The 24,617-nt window shown below is 41.5% G+C and overlaps 1 protein-coding gene across 2 annotated transcripts in view; it reads left to right on the top strand.

Annotated features, from left to right (window-relative positions):
• FBXO34 (F-box protein 34) overlaps positions 1-24,617 on the top strand; it is a 134,807-nt gene that overhangs the window by 31,370 nt on the left and 78,820 nt on the right. Inside the window, exon 1 of one of the 2 annotated variants that reach the window (XM_032875330.1) lies at positions 20,799-20,944. The exons of the other annotated variant lie outside the window; for it this stretch is intronic. The gene's annotated coding sequence lies outside the window, so the exon portion shown is untranslated. Of the gene's footprint in view, positions 1-20,798; positions 20,945-24,617 lie in introns of those variants that run through there. 2 annotated transcript variants of the gene reach the window in all.

Below are 24,617 nucleotides of genomic sequence, written 5' to 3'. Positions count from 1 at the left end.
AGTCAACTCCAACAGATCTTATTTCTTCAGAATAGCAGAGAGTTCTTGTCCTCAATATTCATTTTCCCGTCATTCCACAGTAATGGAATGGTTAGCCTGGAAAATAGTCACCCAGGATAAAGTTAATTCTTGCTGTAGATGTGTCCCTTTCCCCCTTCCTTGTCACTTCCTCCATCTTGCTCCCTGGAGCAGAGATCCTCCCTTGGGTAATGAAAATTAAGGCCTGCACCCAAGAAATGTCCCCAGGGTGGTGGGCTAGAAGGAGACTCCTGGGTCCCAAGGACTTTCTTTGCTCACTTCTTCACTTCCTGAAATGCCTTGCCCTTCTTAACATAGTTTAATCTCATTTCTCCCTTAAAGCTAAGCTCAATTTCTACTTCCTTAAAGAAGTAGTTTATAAGGTGATGGATGGAGGTCTCCTTTCTACCTTCTTTCTTTTCCCTCCTTCCTCTTTCTTCCTTCCCTTTCCTTCCTTCCTCCCTCTCTTTCTTTCTTCCCCCCTCCCTCTTCCTTCCTTCCTTCCTTCCTTCCTCTCTCTTTCTCTCTCTCTCTCTCTCTTTCTTTCCCAGAGTCAGATACATGTCTGGCCAGCCAAACAGAGGACACCTAGTCTTTAGCAAACCTTTCAGCAAGTGCAGGAAACACCTGTAAGATGTTTGACCTTATCCCCGCACAATCTAATTACTGTACAGAGACCACAACCTGAGGGCAGGCCACTAAGAAGGACTCTTTTTTCTCTTCCCATCTCGAGTCTCCAGGGTTAAACCCCAACCCCATCTGGCAAGAAACCTGACTATGTCAAAAGACTGGCAATTGGGGCGCCTGGGTGGCTCAGTCGGTTAAGCGTCTGCTTTCAGCTCAGGTCAGGATCCCAGAGTCCTGGGATCGAGTCCCGCATCGGGCTCCCTGCTCAGCAGGGAGTCTTCTTCTCTCTCTGCCTGCTGCTATCTCTCCCTCTCTCTCTCTGACAAATAAATAAATAAAATCTTAAAAAAAAAAAAAGAAAATGAGAACAGGGGAGTCACTCTGTATCTCCAATTCTAGAAGCAAACATTCCATATATTCTTTCAGAATGTGTGAACTTGACCTGTCTCCAAGTGGTAAGACTTTTTGGAGACAACTACAGTACCATCTCCTTTCTAGAATATGAGTATGATGTATCAGAGTCCTGGCTGGAAATAAAAAGCACACTCAATGGGTTTAACTGAGGAGTTTAAAAAGAGACTATTCCCAGTGGAAAGGCATAGGATAAGGGAGTAAAGGCCATGCAGTTCTTGGAGATCATTTTTCTAAGGCACAGAAAACAGGATGGAGAATAATAGACAATAGATCGTGGTGAGGGGACAAACCCAGAATACCTAGCACAGTGGAGCTGTAACTGTTCTCTCTTCCAAATCCCATAGCATTTACTGCTTATACTCTCATTTCAATTTCCAACAAACATTTCCTGGGTGCTTTGGGATGATAAATTAACCAAACATGGGGTCCCTTTAGGAGCTCAAATCTGGTGGACAAGCACTGGACACAGAATTCACTATACTTTTGGTGGGTGCTGCATGTTTTCACGCTGCAGGTGCAGAGATGTGTTCAGGTCCTTTCTTATGATGTGAGTTTTGTATCGGGTTCTGTATAAAACTAGAAGGTTGGTCCAGACACTGTGGCAAATTCTAGTGATGATCCAATGGGTTTTGCAAAAGTCGTCTCTTAACCAGGTGGTTGTGGCTCTTGGTTCCCAGCTCTTGTTCTTTTCCGTTCTTGTATCCCCACTCTCTCTGCTAACTGTTGACCTCTCTGTATGTTTCACTCTCAGATTGTATTGTCTGAGAGGATTAAATTGGGGCAGTTTGTCCCTCTCTGTCCCTATTAGAAAGGGTTCATCTATAAGCCACTTCCAAGGGTACCTATTTTTAATATGCTCTGTAATAGATGATAAGTTATGTCCTGAATAGCCAGGTCATGTGACACAAGTATGGGAACTATAATGAGTATCCATCATTCATGGCTGTTCAAAATTTTCTGAGCATTCTCTCCCCATAATCGTAGTTCTTCACAGTGGAAATCCTGCCTTCCCCATGTAGAACTGTTTCCCTTCCTCAGCTTTCCTTCTCGTTAGGATGCAGACATGTGATGTGGATTCTGCTCATCAGATTTAAGACTGTTTCAGATTGGAGGGGAAGAGGGAGAATTTAGAGTATGTATTTTGCAGGTGCGGATCCTGGCAAAGATGCTATGGTTGGAGCTGGAGAGTGAACCAGAGAAACAGAAGAAAAGAGCATCTGTATCTGCTCTTACTCTATGTCCCAGTTCCAAACAGCCTTTTGTCTCCCTGAGGATGAGAACTTCATAGGAAGAAAAGAGAAGGTCATCAAGGCAGTTGTGGACATCTAATAGCCAAGGCAAACTTTTTAAAATGCAAAAGCTCTCTTGCCATTGCCAAGGGATGACATGACTGAGCTTTTCTGCTGTCCTGGGAGGAAGATGAGAGATGGATAGGGAGAGCTAGTGCACAGCTGGGTCCAATCTTCATCAGCTGATTCCCAGCTGACCCTGCGATACTTTGAGTTTGTCTAACCCAGCTCAGTCTACATCAGCTGACCCCAAAGCACATGAGCAAATCTAGGCAAGATCAGTAGCCCTGCCCAGATCAGCTGACCCCTAGGTAACCTTGAGACATGTGAGCAAAGGCAGCTGAGGTCAGCAGACCTACTCATTGCCTCCCTTTTAAAATCAGCCAATTCCCAACTGACCCACAGTTTAATTGTCAACAAGATTCAGCTGGACAAGGCTGGCATTCCCCATGCACCCGCTATGCTCAAGGACCAGACTCTACGTTGAAGAGATGTTCACATGGCCCAATACTCCTGCCGTAAGGAGGAAAGCTCCATCCAGCACCCAACATCCCCTAAGATTCTCATTCTGAATAACAGCACCCTGAAGGGCTTCCATGTTATCCAACATTTCACCACTATTGCAGGAGTAGTTTGAGTATCATACTTTCCTTGCTCACAGGTGGACTGCAAAGTCTTGAAATGTGAAGACCTTGAAAATACCACTTGCTTCTTCCTTAGTTTTTAAAGGTAAAGTTAGCAAAGTAAGTTGAAACCCATTGTGGGTTCAGTAACCCCTATAGCATCCCTTCTCTCCCCCACCCACCCCTACCCACCCCCACCGCCACACACATGCAGAGGCCAATCAGATATAAACCATGAGGGGAACTGAGAATAGTTTTTTGTGACCTTTGTGGGCAGGACAAGGCCTCTAGGTTCTCAGAATTAAATATTTATTCAAGAAAGAGAGCATGATTGACCAGTGTCTTACGGTCTCCCTTCCCCACCTCCACGGAGGTCTGTGCCTGTTGCTAACGACTATTTGGTTCTGGGCTGGATGCTCACCAGTGTTCCTTGTACTCCCAGCAGTGGCCTGGCATATTTTTTTCTTTAAATAAGATTTTATTTATTTATTTGAGAGTTAGACGTAGTGACAGAGATAGCAAGAGAGAGAGCACAAGCAGGAAGGAGAGGAAGAAGCAGGCTCCCCGCCAAGCAGGAAACTTGATTCAGGGCTCGATCCCAGGACCCTGGGATCATGACCTGAGCTGAAGGCAGATGCTTAACTAACTGAGCCACCCAGGTGCCCCAGAGTCTCAGCATCCTAAAGGGGTCAAAGTAATAGCCATGATGCTCCATGTTACATTGGCCCTGGAGACACTGTGCCAAGTGATGGCAGCACAGACAGGAGACAGCAGATCAGACCCAGATCTTCATGGATTGTTGAGGGAAATGATATATTTATATTCATAGTCATATTTTTAATTATTAAAATCTAACTTTAGGGGCACCTGGGTGGCTCAGTGGGTTAAAGCCTCTGCCTTAGGCTCAGGTCACGATCCCAGGGTCCTGGGATCGAGCCCCTCATCGGGCTCTCTGCTCAGCGTGGAGCCTGCCTCCCCCTCTCTCTCTGCCTGTCTCTCTGCCTGCTTGTGATCTCTATCAAATGAATAAATAAAATCTTTAAAAAAAAAAAAAGCTTACTTTAGACAGAGAAAAAGAATTGGCCACTGGAGTTTGTGCCCTTCTGTAGAAAGATAAACCAAGTTTTTGACAAGCTTAGCCTGGTTCAGTAAGAATAGAAAAGGCTACATGCTGTATGATTTCAGCCACAGGACATTCTGGAAAAGGCAAAACTGTGGATACAATGAAGAGATCAGTGATTGCTAGGGGCTGGGGGAAAGGATCGATAGGTGGAGCACAGAGGATTTTTAGAACTATGTATTCTGTATATACTACAATGGTGGATACATGTTATTATACTTTGTCAAAGCCCATAGAATGTATAACACCAAGAGTGAACCCTGAGTGAACTATGGACTCTGGGTGATATGTCCATGGAGGTTTATCACTTGTAATAAATGTATCACTTTAATGTTCCATGTTAATAATGAGGCTGTTGTATATGTGTGAGAACATGGGGTATATGGGAACTTTCTGTACTTTCTGTTTGATTTTGCTGTGAACCTAAAACTGATCTAGAAAATAAAGTTTACTAATTAAAAAAAATCTTTAAACTACAGAGAAGTTGCAAGTACAATGCAGATAACATTTGATCTTGAACTATTTAGGAGTAAGTTCTTAACCTGTTGCCCCACCCCACAAATTCTTAGGGGGTATATGGAGGACATTCTACTACATAATCCAGATATCACCTTCAAAATCAAGAAATTAACATTGATAATACTACCTAATCCTGAGACTCCATGAAATTTTATCATTTGTCCCTGTAATATCCTTTATAATTCAGGAAAAGAAAAAAAAGATTTAGAGGCCTTGAATCAACTTTGATGGATGTCACATTTGAGGAAAAATAATCAGAAATATAAAAACTGGAGACCACTAATAAAGAGCTGAAAATTTCCATCTCTCTTCTTGGGCTTAAAATAAAGATTCTGAGAAAAGAACTAAAAGAAGAAAAAACTGTTTAAAAGAAGTCAAGCTGATGATTGACATTATAAGAAAGATTCATTCTTTAGAAGATGCATCAGAACACATAAGATTGCAAGCAGCTACAACCAAAACAGCCTTCAAAATACATGACAAGGGGCGCCTGGGTAGCTCAGTGGGTTAAAGCCTCTGCCTTCGGCTCAGGTCACGGTTTCAGGGTTCTGGAATCAAGCGCCTCATCGGGCTCTCTGCTCAGCGGGGAACCTGCTTCCTCCTCTCTATCTGCCTGCCTCTCTGACTACTTGTAATCTCTATCAAATAAATAAATAAAATCTTTTAAAAAATACATGACAAGAGTGAAAATCAACTTCAGAAACACTAAAAGATGCATTGAATGAGAGATCTGATATTCGGGGAAGCTTAAAACTATACTCACAAAAAACCCTGAAGAATAGAAGGAAGAGTAATCAAATGAATCCAACAGAAAGAAAAAGTCAGAAAATGCTCAAGTGCACATAGGACAGGTGCTAAATCATAAAGAATGTTGCAGCAAGCCTCTGGTGAATATGTGCTGAAGATGGGACATGGGGCTGCCCCTCTTGGAGAAGAGAGCAGAGATGGTGGGAACTTGAACCTGGATATAGTGACTGCATTAGAAAATGACCACCTCCTAGAAGATGAATGAAAGGAGTTTTGAAGAAATGAATTGAAACAGCTGAGTCAAATATTTATTTAAAATCTCTCAAGGAAAAAAAAAACCCAAATGTCCACTAAATTAACTAAAGGGGATAATTAATGCATTGAAAGATCATATTAGAAGTCTCCAAATGAGTGTCATTGCATTTAGGGGGAAAAAAAAAACTGAAAGGGAGAGGTCAGAGCTCTGGCAGAAATTTCTTTCTGAGTTGCATCAAGAAAACGAAATAAATTTTCACCAAATAACCAATGTGGAGAGAATTTACCCTGTGAACATAGAGGAGAACGTTTTTAAACAGAGATGTGAAGATCACCCATGAGTATAAAGAGTGGAACACCTATAAAACATAAACAAAAATTCTTCCAGAAAAATTCAAGAGAATTTCTGATTTACCAAAGCAAGTTTACTTCCCCATAAAAGAAAGGCTCATACTAATGGTTGTTGAGAGCTCAGCTGGTGGAGATTAAACCTTGATAATTTAAGAAGAGAAATACATGCATTGAGAAATTTGGGGGAAAATCCTTATGTTCCTTACATTCCAAATGAGATGTTTTGAGAGGCCTGAGATCACTAGGGAATCCTTTTGATGACCAGATTCCTTAGGAAGAACAACCATTTGTGATGTTGTGGAGATCCAGGGTCCCAAGTTCTATATGGACTAGATGCCATTCTCATGGAGTCAGGATTCCAGAAAAAGGATCCCTCCATCAGATCAATTCTATCAACACAGATCCCCTAAAGGAGAAAGACAGGGCTTGTCCTCGTACTCCTCACACTGACAAAAGCTCAAGATCTTTTTTATTGTTGTTCAGTATCCTACCTGAACTGGGAGACTCTGACACAGGTAATTTCTCTCTTATCCTCCTGTCAGGGGTGGGATGTTGTAGAGGGGACAGAGGGAAATTCTTGAGAAGTAGGTTCCCCCCTTTTCCCCTTATTCTGGAAAGTGAGGCTGAAGGTCCTCAGGAATCCCTTCTACCCTCCTCCTAGGGACTTCTGACACCCGGACATCTTCTGTTGGCAACAAGGCTAAACTCAGTCTCTTGTCCATGTAGCCTAAAAACAATGTGAATCACCTTCTGAAATGAACCTCCATTCCTTAACCCTACTTCTGAAGACCCAAGACTACAGCAGGTTGCTTTTTTTCACTCAACTACAGTAAATTAGATTTTTTTTTTCTTTTAAGTGATTATACAGTGACTCAAATGGAAACGTGATAGGATTATAAATTCTTGGGATAATGTATGACAACTATAGATTTTTAAAATGTCATCTTGAAAATTAGTGGCATAGTTAGTAGTCCAGTGTTTTTGTTTTAATTAATAAGTTCAGTAAAATAAATCAGAAACACATGATGTTTTATCTTCTAAAATAAACTTTTTTGGGGACACCTGGGTGACTCAGTTGGTTGGGCATCAAACTCTTGGTTTCAGCTCAGGTCATGATCTTAAGGTTGTGAGATCCCATCTACCTAGGGCTCCCTGCTCAGTTTGAATCTGCTTGATTCTTTCCCCCCTCCCTCTCCCTCCTCCTCTGCTCCTTCCCTGGCTTGTACATATGCTCTCGCTTTCTCTCCCTGCTCTCAAATACATAAATAAATAAAATCTTTAAAGAAAATAAAATAAACTTTTCCCCTCTTTTGGTTTTGTTGTTTACTTGATTAAACAATAGCTTGAATGGAAACTTAATAGGAATATAATTCTTAGATAGCTTTTCTAAACACATACTGCATAAGGTGCGAACCTTGTTGCGGCGCCTCTGTAGCTCCTTTGGTTAAGCATCTGACTCTTGATTTCAATTAAGGTCATGACCTTAGTGTTGTGAGATCGAGTGCCACATCTGGCTTGCACTAGGCAGGGAGCCTGCTTAAGATTCTCTCTTTCCCCTTTCCTCTGCCCCTACCCCTCTAAAAAAGGGTGTGAATCTTATTAGTAAACTATTTCCATCTTCTTTGATTTCTAGATAATGTATCGTATTTTGTGTTGCTAGTTAAGTGATTCTGAGTTTTCTCTCATTTATCTTCTCTGCTATATGTTCAGTGATTATACAATTGCTCAGATATAAGCTCATTAGGATTATAATTCAAAGGATAGTGTTTTTTAAATGTAGTTTATTCAAAAATGACTTTTACAAGTGAATTTTTTTCTTTCTCTTCTATTTCTAGAGGATGTTAGGATAATATTTCAGCTGTTTCTGTTTGAAAAATCTCCCGTAACATGTACTCTTCTGACAGTGGTCACAACCAGAGACGTTTGAAACTCAAAGTTTATTTCTATATACCGAACACTGAAGTTACTCTCTTTATAAGACTGATATGTCTAAGTAAATTTTTATTTGAAAAATGAGCTAATTTTAAGTATTATTAGTAAAGTAGAAAAAAATAGTAATTCTATTTATGAGACTGATATTTTAAAATAAATTTTGGTTTTTAAGAACAGTGGAACAAACAAAAACTGATGAATGATAAATCATTCATGTTAGTTTTTCCTTATATTCTCTGAGGAATTGAATCTGTGATGTGTAAAAGACTAGGGATATAATGTATTGCTTTCTTACCCCTTCACTATAACTTCCTCACCCCAAAGGTGGTGCTGGAATGGGCACCCAGAAGCTCCTGAGAGTTGACTGCACACACCTCTTCCCATTAGCTCCACCTTAGTTAAACTTGGCTTTGGTGGAAGTATTTGCGCCATAACAAAGGCACACACACTAGCTAGTCAGAGCTCCAGGAGTAATCCAACCTCATCCCCAAGAGTCAGTTTACCAACATATCCCTGGCCCCAGGGCAGTAATTCTTAACCTTCCCTGTGCATCAAGATCACAAATGCCTGGGGTCCTCTTCCCAGAGACTACGATTCAGTGGGTCTGGGCTAGTACCTAGACATCCAACTGTTCAAAAGCTTTCTAAATAATTTTAATGTGTTCCAAGCTTCAGAACCACTGCCTGTAAATACTTTCAATCAGACTTTGATCTGTTTATTGTGGAAGAGACCTTCAGATGTTTCCTTCATAATTATTTAAGGAAAAATAAATCGACCTCATTAAGTTCTGAGTTCTTATCCTCTGGGGCTTCTCTCCCCCCAGGCAGTAAACAACAGTAAGTGAAAAAGATTATAGACTGTCTGGCACAGAGCTACAGGCGTTTCATAGCTGGGAATCCCTCCTGAGTATATTTGGGTGTTACTAGCTCTTCTTACCATGGGGTACTTAATAATGATCACAGAACGGTCTCTTTAGGTTGGATGCTGCTTTTGACATAGGTCTCTGGCACTAACTCATTTGAAATAAGGGGCAGGACTTCTTTTTTTCATAAGATTTTTATACCTAGGCAAAATAAAAGGTTGGAATTATTATTCAGCTTTTTGTTTAGAGCTTTGCTGAGTAAACAGAGAGCAACAACATATTTGAAATTTATATGAAGCATAGGGGTCAAGAATTGGGTACTTGATGTGGTGACCAAAGACAATGGCTTTGCCACAGCTCCATTAAAGACACATAATGGAATCATGTGGGTTTCTCGATATGTATGCCTTGGCTCCTAGCATTCTCCACTGCGCTGGGTCGTTGAGTGGTACCGCTCTATAACAGGCTAGCCATATATTTCTGTGCTTTCTTTGTGTACAGATCTGGAGGGTATGGAACCAACCACAAATTCATTAATGCAATTTAGTAATTTTCGAGAAGATTCCCATCATTTATCTCAGACATCAGTGTGCCAAATTGCAGTCCAGTCCAGGATAAGGTCCAATGTGTTAACTTGGGCCATCAAGCTCTCTAGAGAGAACCTGTAAGTCAATTCACCTTTGAGAAGGCCCTGAGAAAAACATGAGCCTTTGGAAAGACCAGCAAGATCCATTCCAACAGCATCCCGGCCACAAAGACTAGTTCTAAACTACTCAGAAAAGGATCACAGAGCTGTGACTGTTGAAGAGTGTCATGTGCTTTAAATTAGTTTCACTTATTAAAGTTGACAAATTTGGTCATTCAAATATCATTGCACTTGATGAAAAGGTAACTTTCCCTCTGAATGTTTTGACATAGTCAACAAAACTGTTGTCAGAGATCATCTATTCTCTGATTCACTAAATCTTTAGCATGGGTCCTTAAAGAGCTCACAAAGAGAGAAGGTAAGGTCTCTATATAAATGACATTAAAATGTCTAAAGTGTGAGATGGCTGGCTGGTTCAGTAGGTGAAACTTTTTTTTTTTTTTTTTTTTAGGATTTATTTATTTGAGAGAGAGACAGCAAGAGCAGGGGTAGGGGTTACGGGAGAGGGAGAAGCAGACTCCACACTGAGCACAGAGCCAGCCAATGTGGGACTCATTCTCATGACCTGATCACAACCTAAGCTGAAACCAAGAGTCAGATGTTTAACCAACTTTGCCACCCAGGCACCCATAGGAACGTGTGACTTTTGATCTTGAGGCTGTGAGTTCGAGCCTCATGTTGGGTGTAGAAATTACTTAAAAACAAAATCTTTAAAAAATAAAGTAGGGATGCCTGGTGACTCACTCAGTTACACATCTAACTTTGGCTCCGGTCATGATCTCAGGGTCCTGGAATGGAGCCCCTCTTCCGGCTCTGCATTCAGCAGGGAGTCTGCTTGTCTCTCTCCTGCTACCCCTGCCCCTGCTCAAGCTCTCTCTCAAATGAATAAAATCTTTAAAAATAAAATAAAATGTCAATTTAATAGCAAAAGTGCAGCAAAGTACCAAAAAAAACTCAATTCTGAGCAAAATCAATCTCCTGGACCAGGTTAGCAAGAAAAAGGACATCAAGAAAAAGGACAAAAAAGGTTTAATTTACTTTATTTTTTTAAAAGGAGAATTTATTTGAGAGAGAGCGAGGATGAGAGAGAGAGAAAGAGCATGAGCAGGGGGGAGGGGCAGAGGGAAGAAGCAGGCTCTCCACTGCGATGGGAGTGAGTAATTCTGTTTACTTTTAGGGAAGAATATTATGATATTCTGATAATATTGTGGTAGGTGGATAACCTGTTTGTGTGAACTATGGTGTTCACCTCTTCTCTGGACAGCTTGATAGCTACCCATGTATAAGAACAAGGGTGGAAGCATAAAAAAATGAAAATGACCAATTTCATTCATTTTATGGTTTGTGTAGCTTTTTGAAGGAAGGAAGCCTCAGCCGATAATTTTGGAGCTTGAAAAACATCTCGTTTTCTGTGATGTTCCAACAGGGCTTCTATTATCAGAGCACAACTTCCTCCTCAAAGCAGGAGATTGGGAATCAGAAATGACAATAACACATATGTAAAAACACACTGAGGATATGTTTGAGACGTGTTTAGTGAACTTAACTGTAACCACACGTATGAATCACACGTGGGTTTTATTCAGAGTGGAGGCTGAGAGCCTTGCTGAGCCTAGAAATGTAAAAAGAAGGCAATGCATGCTGCCATGTGAAAGTAGCCTCTGAGTAGCAGAGAATGAAGGAAATGACTTAAGGGGAGAGGGCTCAGACCTGCACTCAGAATGCAGAGGCTTGAGTGGGAGTACGTAAGGACCAGGAGAGCCTCACCGAGAGGAGTCCGTGATCTTCAGCTAGTGATGCCTGTCAAAGTCAAGCTGTTTGCTAAGAAAGTCAAGAAATATGGGAGGAGGTGGAGGCACAGAGAGGAGAGAAGGAACGCCTACGGAAGCTAGAGAGGTGTAGCAACAGCAAAAGCAACATATGGTAAAAGCCGTGGGAGCAATGAAGCCTTAAGGAGCTTGGAATCAGAGTGTGGAAATGCTGACTTTGGAGTAGCTCCGAACAAGGAGGAACAGTCAGATGCCCCTTCCTTTTACAAGGTCATCACTCTACCACCTTGAAGGCACACGCTGGCTTTGTTGAGGGGAGGGACATCAAGAAAAAGGACAAAACAGGTTTACTTTACTTTATTTATTTAAAAGGAGAATTTATTTGAGAGAGAGTGAGCATGAGAGAGAAAGAGAGCATGAGCAGGGGGGAGGGGCAGAGGGAAGAAGCAGGCTCTCCACTGAGCAGGGAGCTCCCTGTGGAGCTCGATCCTAGTACCCTGGGATCATGACCTGAGCCAAAAGCAGCTACTTAACCGCCTAAACCACCCAGATGTCCCAACGTACTTTAATAAAAAACTGATGAATGATAAATAAATCATTGATGTTAGTTTTTCCTTATATTCTCTGAGGAAGTGAATCTGTGATGTGTAAAAGACTAGGGATATAATGTATTGCTTTCTTACCCCTTCACTATAACTTCCTCACCCCAAAGGTGGTGCTGGAATGGGCACCCAGAAGCTCCTGGGTGTAGTAATACATACATGTATTACTTTTCAGATCTTGTCGGAGGTGTCTTGCTGGAGGCACGCATACACACAAAAATTACACATAGCTCAGCAGTCTCAGAAGGGGGCAAGAAGGGAGGTGTGGTGAGAAATCAGTGGGATTCCGTTAGAGCAACAGTAAACTGTAGAGTGGTGGGACAAAAAGCATGCGGTGGGCATTCAAAAGAAGCCCAACCACTGTACATGTTTCCAGGGAAAATCCAGTTTGAGTACATTACTTAATTAATAAATGATTTTTGCAAGGAAATGCTGGTAACTGAGCTCTGTACTTTTTGACAAGCATCTTTGGCATTTCAGAGCAAGACAGGGCATGAAAAGCATAGCTATACTTGGTAGAAAATGTCAGCAAGTCATAAAACTGCAGAAAAAGTTACTGGCTCTCTTAAGAAACTCAATTCTGAGCAAAATCAATCCCCTGGACCAGGTTAGCAAAGCTGATATAAGAGGTTATTTTAGCCTGGCTGTCTCTCCTCTGCTGTAGCAGGTGCCTGTGAATTAGGTGTATAGAACTTAGGAAGAATAAGGACAGACTGGCTAGTCTTAGGAAGACAGGCTCCCTCAAATTCAATTTCAATGGTTGGAAAATGTCATTTTCTTAAAGATTTCAAGGTGTCATAAAAGTTCTCTTCCTTTATTTAAAGAATACAAATATATTCATTGACAAAGATTTTGTTCCCACTGATTTTTATTTACTTCTGATATCATTAGTTAGATTACTCTGAGAGCATGGTAAAATAAAATTATTTTATAACAGACTATTGTAAAGCTTGTTCCCAAAGAAGTAGGTTAATGTCTTTACCTGCCCATTTTATTTCCTAATAGGCTCCCCAAATTTATAGGGGTGTGTGTGTGTATAGTGAATGAAGATGTTTTCAGTTACTTTCCTATAAAATAAATGACTTAGATGGTTACAACATTGATTATCTCACAAAACAAGGAGACTCAAGGACTGGGTAAGTCAGAGGTGCAATGATGACATCAAGGATGTGGGTTACTTACACCTTTCTGTTTGGCCATTCTCTTATGCTTTCTTCAGCTAACAACTCTCATGGTCCCCAGATAGAAATTGTAGTTCTAGACACTGCACACAGACATAATGACATCTAGCCTCACAGGAGGGACTCTTTCTTTTTGTATGTTTCTCTGTCCCATTCTTGGTAAATATGGTTCTACTTAGGAAAGTAATGCATTGCAACAGAAAATGAGTATCTTCCTTTAATGGTAAGAAAAACCTTTCCAGAAGTATATCAGTTGATTTCTCATTGCATTTTATTAGCTAGATTTGCATCACACCCCCATGCCTGAACCAATCCCTGAGAAGGAAATTGGGACCACACTGATTACCTTAGAGCAAGGTCTCTGAACCTTGGCACTATTGGCGTTTTGGAACAAATAATTCTTTGTTGTGGGGGACCAGCTGAACTGTATATTATGGGATGTTGAGGAGCACCTCTGGTCTTTTCCTACTAGATCCAATAGCATTTCTCCCAAGATGTGACAATCAGCAATGTCTCCAGATGTTGCTGAATATACCCTGGGAAGAAAAGTCATCAATCACCCTATTGAGAACTACTGGCTTAGGTCAATCATAATTCACTCCATGGGTCTGGGCTCTCTTCCCCTGAAGCACAGAGAAGGCCTGAGATCAGGATTCTGTTAACAAAGAAGAAGAAAAAGGGAATTGTTATTTGAGAGGTAGTCAGTGGGCAGGGACACCCTACCCCACCCTTTTCCTTTCTTGCCATTTTTCAACAAATAGATCAAGGACTTATTGAAAATATGAACGATAGAAGGATGAGTTATCTGGGATTACCCAGAGAATGCTAGTTCCTGTCTAAATGCCAAGAGATAATACAAATGTCCTTATAACCAATTGGTAATCTAGAAAATGTAATCAAGGATAGTGTGTGTTGAAGCGCCCAGATCGTGACTGGTAGGTTGGTTGGGTTCTATAGGTCTCTGACGTTCCTAATTTCGCTTCTGTTCTCGAAGCACCGCCTTCGATTCGCCCTTAACTCAGGTCCTGTTTATGATGTGTAAGACTTTCTACTCTTGTAATTTTTGTTGTCCCACTAGTGTTAAACACTAGCATCCTGAGTTAATTGTTTGGGGAGAAAAAGTATGACTATTTTGTTTAATTCAACAGCCATCTATTGAGTACCTTTATTTTTTTTTTTTTAAGATTTTATTTATTTATCTGACAGACAGATCACAAGTAGGCAGAGAGGCAGGCAGAGAGAGGCAGGGAAGCAGGCTCCCCGCTGAGCAGAGAGCCTGATTCAGGGCTCGATGATCATGACCTGAACCGAAAGCAGAGGCTTAACCCACTGAGCCACCCAGGTGCCCCTAATGAGTACCTTTCATCAGGCATAAGTACTATGAAGGAAAGTGACAAGGCTGAAATACCATAGTTAGAAAGCTGAGGAAGCAACATCTCAGCCAAGAAAAGGGGGAGAATGGAGAGAGATTGAGGGAGGGGACATGTCTGATTATATAATGGGGTGTAGGAAGGAGTTCCGATTTTATGCTAAGGTCAGCCAGAAGAACTGATGGACTTGGGGATGGGGTGTGTGTGTGTGTGTGTGTGTGTGATGAATTGTTTTCCTTTTGCCTGTTGTGTTTTTGTACTTGGAATGTAGCATAATTCTTGGCTAGGTTTAATATCTTCTGTGCTATAATAATTTGTGGGATATGCAAACCTTCATTTCTCTTTTTGTGATTTTTTTTCCCCCTTTCTGTTTCTTAAGGCAGCGTTGTTATTCGGCTTTCAATCTCCCAAGCAGAGTTTAGACCTCCTCGTTCTCTCAGAAGCCCCACCCTCTAGCTTTAGACCTGATGTTCCCACATGAGTGGCTTCAGGCTATAGGTCCATGGCCTTATCTGGATGATCGTTTTTGGTCTTACTCCACTGGCTACGGAGAGAACATCTCCTAGGGAAAATCTCACTAGGAAAACTCTTCTAGGAGCAGTGAGATCCTCTATTTTTTTCTGCCCCACTTTCAAAAACGTCTTCTAGCTCTCATAACTGCTGGAATTAAATGATTCTTAATATAGATCACTGCTGTCCTTGCAGAAAATTAGTTCTAGGATTTAAAAGAGATCATTGAACCATTACTTATTGAGTAACTTCTGTCAGACACTGGGCTTAGCATTAGGATATGGTAATGAATAAAGTCCAGTCTCCATTCTTTTGAAGCTGCCCGTCTGCAAGAGGTTATAATAATGATTATTTAAAAAACTAGTGTAAATTATGTTACACAATTTTGTGAAAGGGTGGCTAGGGACATCCTGGTTTGAAGAGGCTCTACCCACTTCCTCATGTCACCCCAGAGGAAAATTAAAATCTAAGTAAAAACTAGACTTGATAGGGAAATGGTTCCCCAGCTTACCTCCTTCTTTCCCCCAAGACCCTCCTGAATATAAATTCCAGTATTTCCAGTGCTCTGTGGAGACTTCAAGCCAATACCTAAGATTGTGTCAGGGCTAAGCAGTTGCAGAGAGGGGAGAAGAACCTTCTAGGCTGAGTGACGAGCAGGCCCAAAGGCCTCGAGATGGAACAGAGATTGCCTGATTTGATAGAGCTAACAAAATGCTTTCATTGTCTCTTGCTGAACTGCATGACTTGGATTCTGCGGACTACATGGAATTTAAATAGAGGAACATCTAGAATATACTCTTGTTTATGTATAGATTTCTAGTAAAAAGTCAAACATTAAGAGGAGACTTGGAATCCCTTATGGCCGGGTATCAAATCTACCCACGTGTTACTTATGATGATCAGAATATGAAGAGTTTGGCGGGGGAATTGCCTCTTTTATATGCTTCAGGAAATGGGATACACATAGAAATTGCTGTGGACCATTGGATTGGTGTTATAGAAACTGTCATCTGAAATGTCAAGGGTACTGAAAAAAAGGAGAGCTTCTAAGGACAATAGCACAGGGGAAGGAGAACTTGGGACCTTGACTGGGTTTTGCCATGGCATTTCACTGGAGGAGGCTGTCAGTCACCACCCTGCATTTCTTTTACTTCCTTTCATAAGCATGCAGGGCACCATAAAGTAAGCTATTCTAAAGGACTTTTTTTGGAGAAATTAAAATTATTTAAAAAATTATCTGTGTATCTATCAATACATCTCCCCCTCACCCCCGCCCCGTAAAGAGTCTCTTGGTTTTTAGCTTTTATCATATTTTCATGGGGCCACAGATCCAAAAAAAAAAAAAAAAGGATAAGTAATAAAGTTTTCTGATTTCAATATTCAACTTTATGTATATCTCTCACAATCTACAACTCAATTGTGAGATACATTCATCTGTTGGCAGTTTGCTGCCTTTGTTCTTCTGTTTCTTCTTAGTTGTTCTTCAATTTATCATGAATGAAGTCATCTCTCATGACTGAGTAGCCTCTGCCCAGCTTCCCGGTGCCACCTCCATGCTTCATACATGCATATGGGCTCAGAGCTTTAAGCATGCTCCAGTGACTTTTCCTTAGGCCTGTTTAAGTGCATGTCTTAACTTGGTGAACTTGAAAGCACTTTCCCTTTTTTTTTCTTTTTTTGACAGAGAGCGAGGGAGAGAGAATGGGAGTAGGGGGGGAGGGATAGGGGTAGAGGAAGAGGTGGAGAGAGAGAATCTTAAGCAAGTTGCATGCCTAGCACGGAACCTGACACTGGGCTTGATCTCACGACCCTGAGGCCATGACCTGAGCTGAAATCAAGGGTGAGAGCCTAACCACTGAGCCACCCAGACAACCTTCTTTTTTCTAATTTAACCTTCATAATAATACAGTTAAGTAGGTAGGGAAAGGCATTCTAACACCCAGTGACCTAGTTCTATAGTGAAGTTGGACCTAGAAGCAAAGTCTAATGGAGTCTGTCTCTGGCTTTCTTTTTTACTGCAGTGGAGGCTGTAGATTTGGTTAAGGATGAAGAGTTTGGGGGAATGGAGGGAGATGAGATGGTGTTTTTCTTTTAGAGGTAAGAGTGAGCTTATTAAGGAATGGGTGGAAGGTTCTTAGTTTTATTTTTTTATTTTTATTTTATTTTTTTCTGAGCAGAGAGGAATAATGAAACCAAATCTATACAAACAACCCCATTTGATTTAATAGGTTTGATGGCTTGAGATAATTGTTTTAATCATTGCTGGAATAAACAAAGTTGTATACAACATATATTTAGGACTTTTCTGCCACTCTGCCATCTCAGGCCAACTGCATCTTGCTCCTCTTTCAGCTTCTTATCACTCACTGTGGCCTCATTGTGCCACACTGTTGCCTTTTTTGGGGAGCTCCCTTCGGAGAGCCTATCACAGGGTCTGTGGCCTAATGCACTGCACTGGCTCTGGTAGCTGTGTTTTTTGGGGATCATTCCCACTGTGTAAATGGAGAAAGAGAATCCAGGGAGCAACTAGCCTAAAATGGTTTCACTGCCCTCTGACGTAATCTTATTTCCCCCAAACTAGTCCTGTTCGAAGTGTGGCCCACTGGCCAGCTTTAGGATGAGTCTGTGATAAGAACAGAAATTAAGGGGGCGCCTGGGTGGCTCAGTGGGTTAAAGCCTCTGCCTTTGGCTCAGGTCATGATCCCAAGGTCCTGGGATTGGGCTCTCAGCTCAGTGGGGAGCCTGCTTCCCTTCCTCTCTCTGCCTGCCTCTCTGCCTACTTGTGATAGCTGTCTGTCAAATAAATAAATAAAATCTTAAAAAAAAAAAAAAAAGAACAGAAATTAAGAATGGGTGCCTGGATGGCTCAGTCAGTTAAATGTCTGACTCTTGATCTCAGCTCAGGTCTTGATCTCAGGGTTGCGAGTTCCAGTCCCATGTTGGGCTCCACGCTAGGTTTGGACAATACTGAAAAAACAACAACAATAACAACAAAACTTTGAAGAACAGAAATAGAGAATAAGAGTTTGACAGAGTAATTTTCCATGTGCTGAGTTTAATAATAAAGAATTTGAGCCTTTATTTTGTCTTTTTTAATTTTCATTTTTTTAGTAGTTTTATTATATTTTACAAAACAGTTCACAGTGTATTAAGAAAAAAGCAAACTGGTCATTAACCACAGACAGTTTGAGAAATTAGACCACAGAGTCTCTAATAGGACTTTTGAAAATGAAGGTGTGCTCTCCGCATGCAAACCATTGTCATTTTAGTTTGATGATCTGTTGTGCTTTGTCGTTTCATTGTCTTTAACTCATCTGAAATTCCCCCAAACAGTACAGTGACATGGTGAAAATGCTGGAGTCTTTACTAAATTTGGCTCTATGCCACCTACAATCCTGGGCAAATGGTTTAAGTTTTCTAACCCTGGCCTCCTCATCTGTAATATGAAACCTCAGAGAGGTGTTTTTCAGATTAAACGAAAGAATGTATGTAATACACAGAATAGTGTGGATCAAACATTGTCAATGCAATAAATGTTGGGTATTAATTAGCTGTAGTAAATACTATTATAAAGTGGAGATCATACTTATCTACCATCATGAGAAAAGTACAGATTAACATAATTACTCATTAAACATGAAACCATATCAAGTACAAGATCTTTTGGTGGAATGAGGATATAATCTTTGTCCTCTAGCAGTTTAGAATCTAGCAGAGGATATTAAATACACACATTGAAGATGTGTGTGGAGTAAAATCAAGGCCATTAGAGGAAAAAATGAAGGAAATCAATTGTTTTGATTCCTCTAAGTAAGCAAAACGTTTAAACAGGACAGTATTTGCGATGAACCTAAAAGGATAGATTTACATTTTAGAACTTTGAGTCAAATGTAACACAGAGAAGTTTCAAATGATCATGATATATTAAGCTAATACTGATCGGATATTAAATCAGACATTAAGTTTGATGTCAATATGTGCAGTATGATTCCTTCCCAATTAAAAAAAAAATTATTTGTACAGGGATGCCTGGGTGGCTCAGTGGGCTGAGCCTCTGCCTTCGGCTTGGGTCACTATCTCAGGGTCCTGGGATTGAGTCCCGCGTCGGGCTCTGTGCTGGGTGGGGAGCCTGCTTCCCCTCTCTCTGCCTGTCTCTCTGCCTACTTGTGTTCTCTCTGTCAAATAAATAAATAAAAATCTTAAAAAAATTATTTTACAGATAAAGGCCTAGATGAAGAAATTAAATGATTATTTCTTGGAGGTGAGATTATGGGAAATATTTGTTTTCCTTATTCTCTTAATTAAAATTTTTTTTTTGATATTTAAGATTTTTTAAAAAAGATTTTATTTATTTATTTGTCTGAGAGAGAGAGAGAGAGAGAGAGCGCGCACAAGCAGGCAGAGTGGTAGGCAGAGGCAGAGAGAGAAGCAGTCTCCCCACCAAGCAAGGAGCCCTATGCGGTACTAGATCCCAGGACCCTGAGATCATGACCTGAGCCAGAGGCAGTGGCTTAACCCACTGAGCCATGCAGGCATCCTGATATTTAAGATTTTATACATATGTATTTTATCAGAGTAGTTTTATAATTGGACAAAACTACTTTTTTATTTTTTATTTTATATTTTACAAAACTACTTTTTAAAAGGCTGGCTCAAATCAAAGCCGCTAATTTAAGTATAACTTGGTACAACCTTTAAAAAATCATTTTGGCAGTTTGTATTAGTAACTATAAATGTATGGATACACTTTTACCTAATGATTCCATTTCTGACATTAATCTTAAAAAATCTACATTCATGAATGTCTTGTGATTTCTTTGTAATGGCAAAGAGAGGGGAATGTTATGTCCAAGAATAGAGAATTCAGTAAATTTTTCATGTCCAATTAATTTTATTTAGCTGTTAAAATGCTTATGAAGCTTATATAAAATATGAAAAACACTTATACATGTGAAAAAAGAGGACCCCCCCAAATTGTGTGCACCTTATGATAACATTGTAAAATAAATACGCACAGGACAAAAAGTCTTAGAGAAAATACACCAGATGCTGAGAGTGGCCATGTTTATGTGAAAGGAATTTTTCTTTATTGTCCTCATGTTCTACAATGCAGTTAAAATTATTTTTTACAATGAAGGCAATGATCATTTTTTTAAAAAAGATTTTATTTATTTATTTGACAGAGAGAGATCACAAGTAGGCAGAGAGGCAGGCAGAGTGAGAGGGGGGAAGCAGGCTCGCCGCTGAGCAGAGAGCCCGATGTGGGGCTCAATCCCAGGACCCTGGGATCATTACCTTAGCTGAAGGCAGAGGCTTTAATCCACTGAACCACCCAGGCGCCCCAAGGCAATTATCATTTTAAAGCCTGGGTATAAAAAGTTTCCTCACTGGCACTCTGATTTGAAAGTACTAAATTGAGTATTAATTACCTATTCTATATATTCCTTCAAATTTCGTGAGCTTCTACAGACCACATTTCGAGGTTGTCAATCTCAAAAGTTTATGTGCGGTAGTCCTGCCATGATTTGCATAGAAACGAATGACAGAAGGGACTCTCTCCTTTTACAGATGAGAACTCTGAAATCCAGCCTTCCAAGCTGGTAGCAGAACCAGAATTGGAGCCCGAGTCTACGAGGATATCTAATAGCATTTAATACCATTTGTAGCTCCAGATCCACCCATGAGTGCTAATAAACTGGTCCATTGCTACCTTTCTGGCTCGCCTGGGGGTTTGATTCCTTTCGCTACAGCACGTCCCCGAGCTTTCGCTGTTCTCCACCACTTGGGGGCCCGCAGTACATCGCCGTTTTTAAGTCCCTCACTCTTTCCGTCCCCAGCGGCCGAAGTACCGCAGAATGCCCGGCGGGAGTCGCTGCAACCCACCCCCGGTACGGAGGCCCCTCCCCTGGCCAACCGTCGATTGGGCCGGCGCGTGACGTCACGCCGTTTTAGCCAAACAAATGGGTTTCGGGGCGAGCGTTGGGCTCCGCCGCGCGGCGCTGGGCGCTCGGTCCGCCTCAGCGGTGGGGAGCGAGCCAGGCCTGCAGCTGCCGCCGCCGCATCAGGGTGTGCAGCCCCGGGCCAGGCCCCGGCCGGGGCAGGAGCGCAGGTGGGTTGGGGCCGCGGTGGGGCGTGGCGTGAGGGCAGCGCGGTCGGGGTCCTGCGGCGGCGGCCACGGTGGCCGCTCCCCGCCCCCTCCCGCCTGCCTGCGCTCCCGGGGCGCCGGGCGGGTGGGGGTGGGGGTGGGGGTGGGGGCGGGGGCGCCGCCCGCGGGTCCCGGGCTCGCGGCGCGCTCGGCGCGTCTGGGGCAGGGGCCGAGCGGCCCGCGCCTCCTCCCCGGCCGGCCTCAGCCAGCGCTCTGGCCGGGCGCTGAGCGCCCCCACGGGCTACGGAAGGTCGAGCGGGCCGGCAGGCGACAACCGTGTCCCCGGTCCGGGCTGAAGCCCCGGAGATCACGGATAGGCCATGAGGAGGCGCTGGACCTGCTGTCTCAACCTCCGTGACCCGTGGCGGATGAGAAAGTCCGGCTCTGGGTGGGGGTCGCATCGCCCGGTCGCGCCCGCCTGGGTTTGCCACCCTATCCGTTCCGCCCCGGCGCAGGTGAGCTGACGCCTGACCTTAACCTTCCTCCGGGATTGGGCCGGACCGGGGCTCGGGAGCTTCTCTAGCCTCGGAGCAGGCGCGAGTTGACTGCGGGTCGGCCCCAGTCAGCCATGAGGTCATAGTGCTCTGGGTCCTCGTGTCTGTGACGTCAGAGGTTTCCAAGAGATGGGCTGTGATGTCACAGCAGGCCTCGGCTTGGACCTTGGCGCGCGGAAGGGCGGGGAAGACCGGGAGGGGAGAAAAAGGAAGTTCAGTCTTCTATTGACGCCTGGAATCGCCGCGGATTTGAATCGAAAGTGGTTCGATACCAGCATTTCATAGTTGTAATAGTTGTCAAGTTCTTTAACATCATTTCAAGCAAGCATTGTTGGTACAGTTCAATATAAGACACATTTGATATAGAAAAATCTAAGTCCGGAGGTTGGGGGGGGTGTGCAACTGCCTTTCAGAAAGCTGAACTTAAGAGTTTGATGGTTTGTGATTGGAATTGCTTTAGAAATGGAACCAGTTGGAGTGCTGATAATTCAGTTCGCCTCTCTCTTTTTAGCTACACAGTCTTGGAATTATATCCGGTATCTGCTTGTTTGCATTTTTGTTAGAGAGTGGCTAGGAAAAGGGGGAGCAGATCCTAAATGAACTTTTTCTGTTGTGGAGGAGCGGGGAGGGAGATTTGGTTAATCCAGTATTATTTTTAAGTAGTCATTACCTGACGATTTAATTTATCTAAGTTGGATTTGTCCTGTGCTATCATGGATAATTGAGGGTTTCCTATGGTTATAACTCAACAAGCCGTTTTCTTGCTTTCCTACTAACACTGGGCTATGACAATAACATATCCCAGGATGGCTTGTCTGGACAAGTAACTAAAATTTTGTGTTTATTGCTTTCAAATATGAAACTAACAGAATTTCATTAAAGTTCCTTGTCTGTGAATACTGTGTTTTTCCCAAAGCTTTCAAATGAGATCAGGCCAGACCAGAAAAGAAGCTAGTCACTTGCCATTACTAACCCTTTTCAGGTATATCAGCATATCAATATAATTTCTTCCTCTCTATAGGATCATTTAAATAGACTCTTGTTTGAAAGGTAGTTGCCTTAAAATTGAAGCATAATTACAATTTAGGGTCGTTAGCAGGAGGCTTGGGTAGGAGTTCTCAGTCCTTCCTTATTGACTTTGACTTGAAATGGTAGTTTTTCATTGCTAATACTTCTCTTCTCCATTTGCTCTTTAAAAGTGATCGATAAGGGATTGTCTGTCTGGATTTTGCGCCAGCATGCTGGTGGAAGTTATACTGTGTGCATTAACACAGGAAATGAAAGCAAAAATTTACCCTCGTTAATTACTGTTGGATTTGACTGAAAGTTCACCAAAGAAGGCTTTCTTTTATTTATTTTTTTTTTAAAGATTTTATTTATTTGACAGAGATCATAAGTAGCAGAGAGGCAGGCAGATAGAGAGAGGAGGAAGCAGGTTCCCTGCTGAGCAGAGAGCCTGATGCGGGGCTCAATCCCAGGACCCTGAGATCATGACCTGAGCCGAAGGCAGAGGCTTTAACCCACTGAACCACCCAGGCGCCCCCAAGGCTTTCTTTTAAATCTCATTTTGATCCTCACTCACTGTACCTTGGAAATTTGACAGCATTGTGTGTACTACTGAAAGTTGTTATTTTTTTTCTTTTAAGAAATTAGGAATTATATGTTAGTATGTTCGAAGGCTCTGAAGACAAAATTTGAGTGTTTGATCCTCATTACTGATAGTTACAGAGTTAAGGTGAAACTGCTGATAGTGAGGGTGTTGTTAGCCTACTCTAAGAGGAAAGGATCATGGCAAGATACTATGTAATGAAATTGAAGGAGGTTCAGAAGGACACTTGCATGTGTCTTTTCCAAGTAACCTTTCTGGGGCAGGCTATGCGGCTCTGTGTAAATTAAATGTACTTGTGTATATGGGAAGGGATGAAAGTCAAACTAAATGTGAGTTGAAAGACATATAAATGATGATAATAAAATAACCACTCCCTGGCAGTGCTTTTTTCCCTCTATTGTGTTTAGTAGTTATGAATTTTTTTCCCTAATGGAAAATGAGATAATAGGTGGAGAGTAATGTCTTTAGTGTATTCTGATGTGACTGAGGAACGATAACAGGTTTTTAAAAAGCCAGCTTATGTATTCAGTTTTATAACTATTTAACGAGCCGTAATTCTTCTGAAACATTTTTTTACAGCTTGTTTCCACCTTTGGCAGGATGTCTAGGAAGTAGCTTTTACTTCTTATAAATGGGAATTTATTTGAAATTGGGTTTATTATTATTTTAAAATGTTTCATTATCTTATTCGGTTACTGCATTTGAAAGGACTAAATCATTCATTCATTAGTGTCTATGGTATCTTTCAGACAGGTAAAGCAAATATGAGGAATGAAAGTGCTGTATTTTTTGAATTTTCCAAGTTCTTTGGAAATTCTATTAATTTAAATTCCTGTGCAAAATTTCTTTTTTTTTTTCTATGCAAAATTTTTACAATATTTTCTAAACTTAAATTTGTACTCAGTTTAATTTGGACAGTTTGGTTAATCTAGTAAGCCTTAATCTTGTTTTAATATTTGTTGCGGGAGAACATACTAATCGTTAGAGACATCATTTAGTGTTACCTTCCAAAATTTGCAGCTGTTTAGAACCAGATACTTGAGGGATGCTACTATGGTATAATGAATGCCTTCCTTGTTAAGTCATGTGTGACAAAGGCAAAATTCAGTAAGAGCATAATCTACAGTCCTTTGGAAACAACAACAAGACAGAGCAAATTAACTCAAAATGCATTTAAGTTATCTGGAAATTGAATTCCTGCCATTCTTTGTTTTTGTATAATTGAACTTTTCTTTAGGTGATGTTTATGGTATTTTGAAGCTGATGAACGTATTGTATTATCTAGGAGAGTACTAATGATTAAAATGTAGGTGTCTCTTAACATTAGCTGAAAGAGTTTCTCAACCTGTCATTTCCAACTCCATCTTCTAGTTAGCTCACTCCACTGAGGAGACTCTAGATCTTCTCCTTTTAAATATTCAACTTCAGAATCCTAGCACTTACACTTCCCACCCTCAGGACAATGTAGGTACAAATATGAAACTAAGCATTAATATGTGTGGTTAAAAATTATCATGAGGCATGGGTTTCATTC

The sequence above is a fragment of the Lontra canadensis genome, unplaced genomic scaffold (assembly GCF_010015895.1).
Source record: "Lontra canadensis isolate GAN:19392208 unplaced genomic scaffold, GSC_riverotter_1.0 scaffold55, whole genome shotgun sequence".
NCBI classification, from domain to species: Eukaryota; Metazoa; Chordata; class Mammalia; order Carnivora; family Mustelidae; genus Lontra; species Lontra canadensis.
The sequence above is the reverse complement of the archived record's forward strand: the minus strand, read 5'-3'. Positions and strand labels throughout refer to the sequence as shown.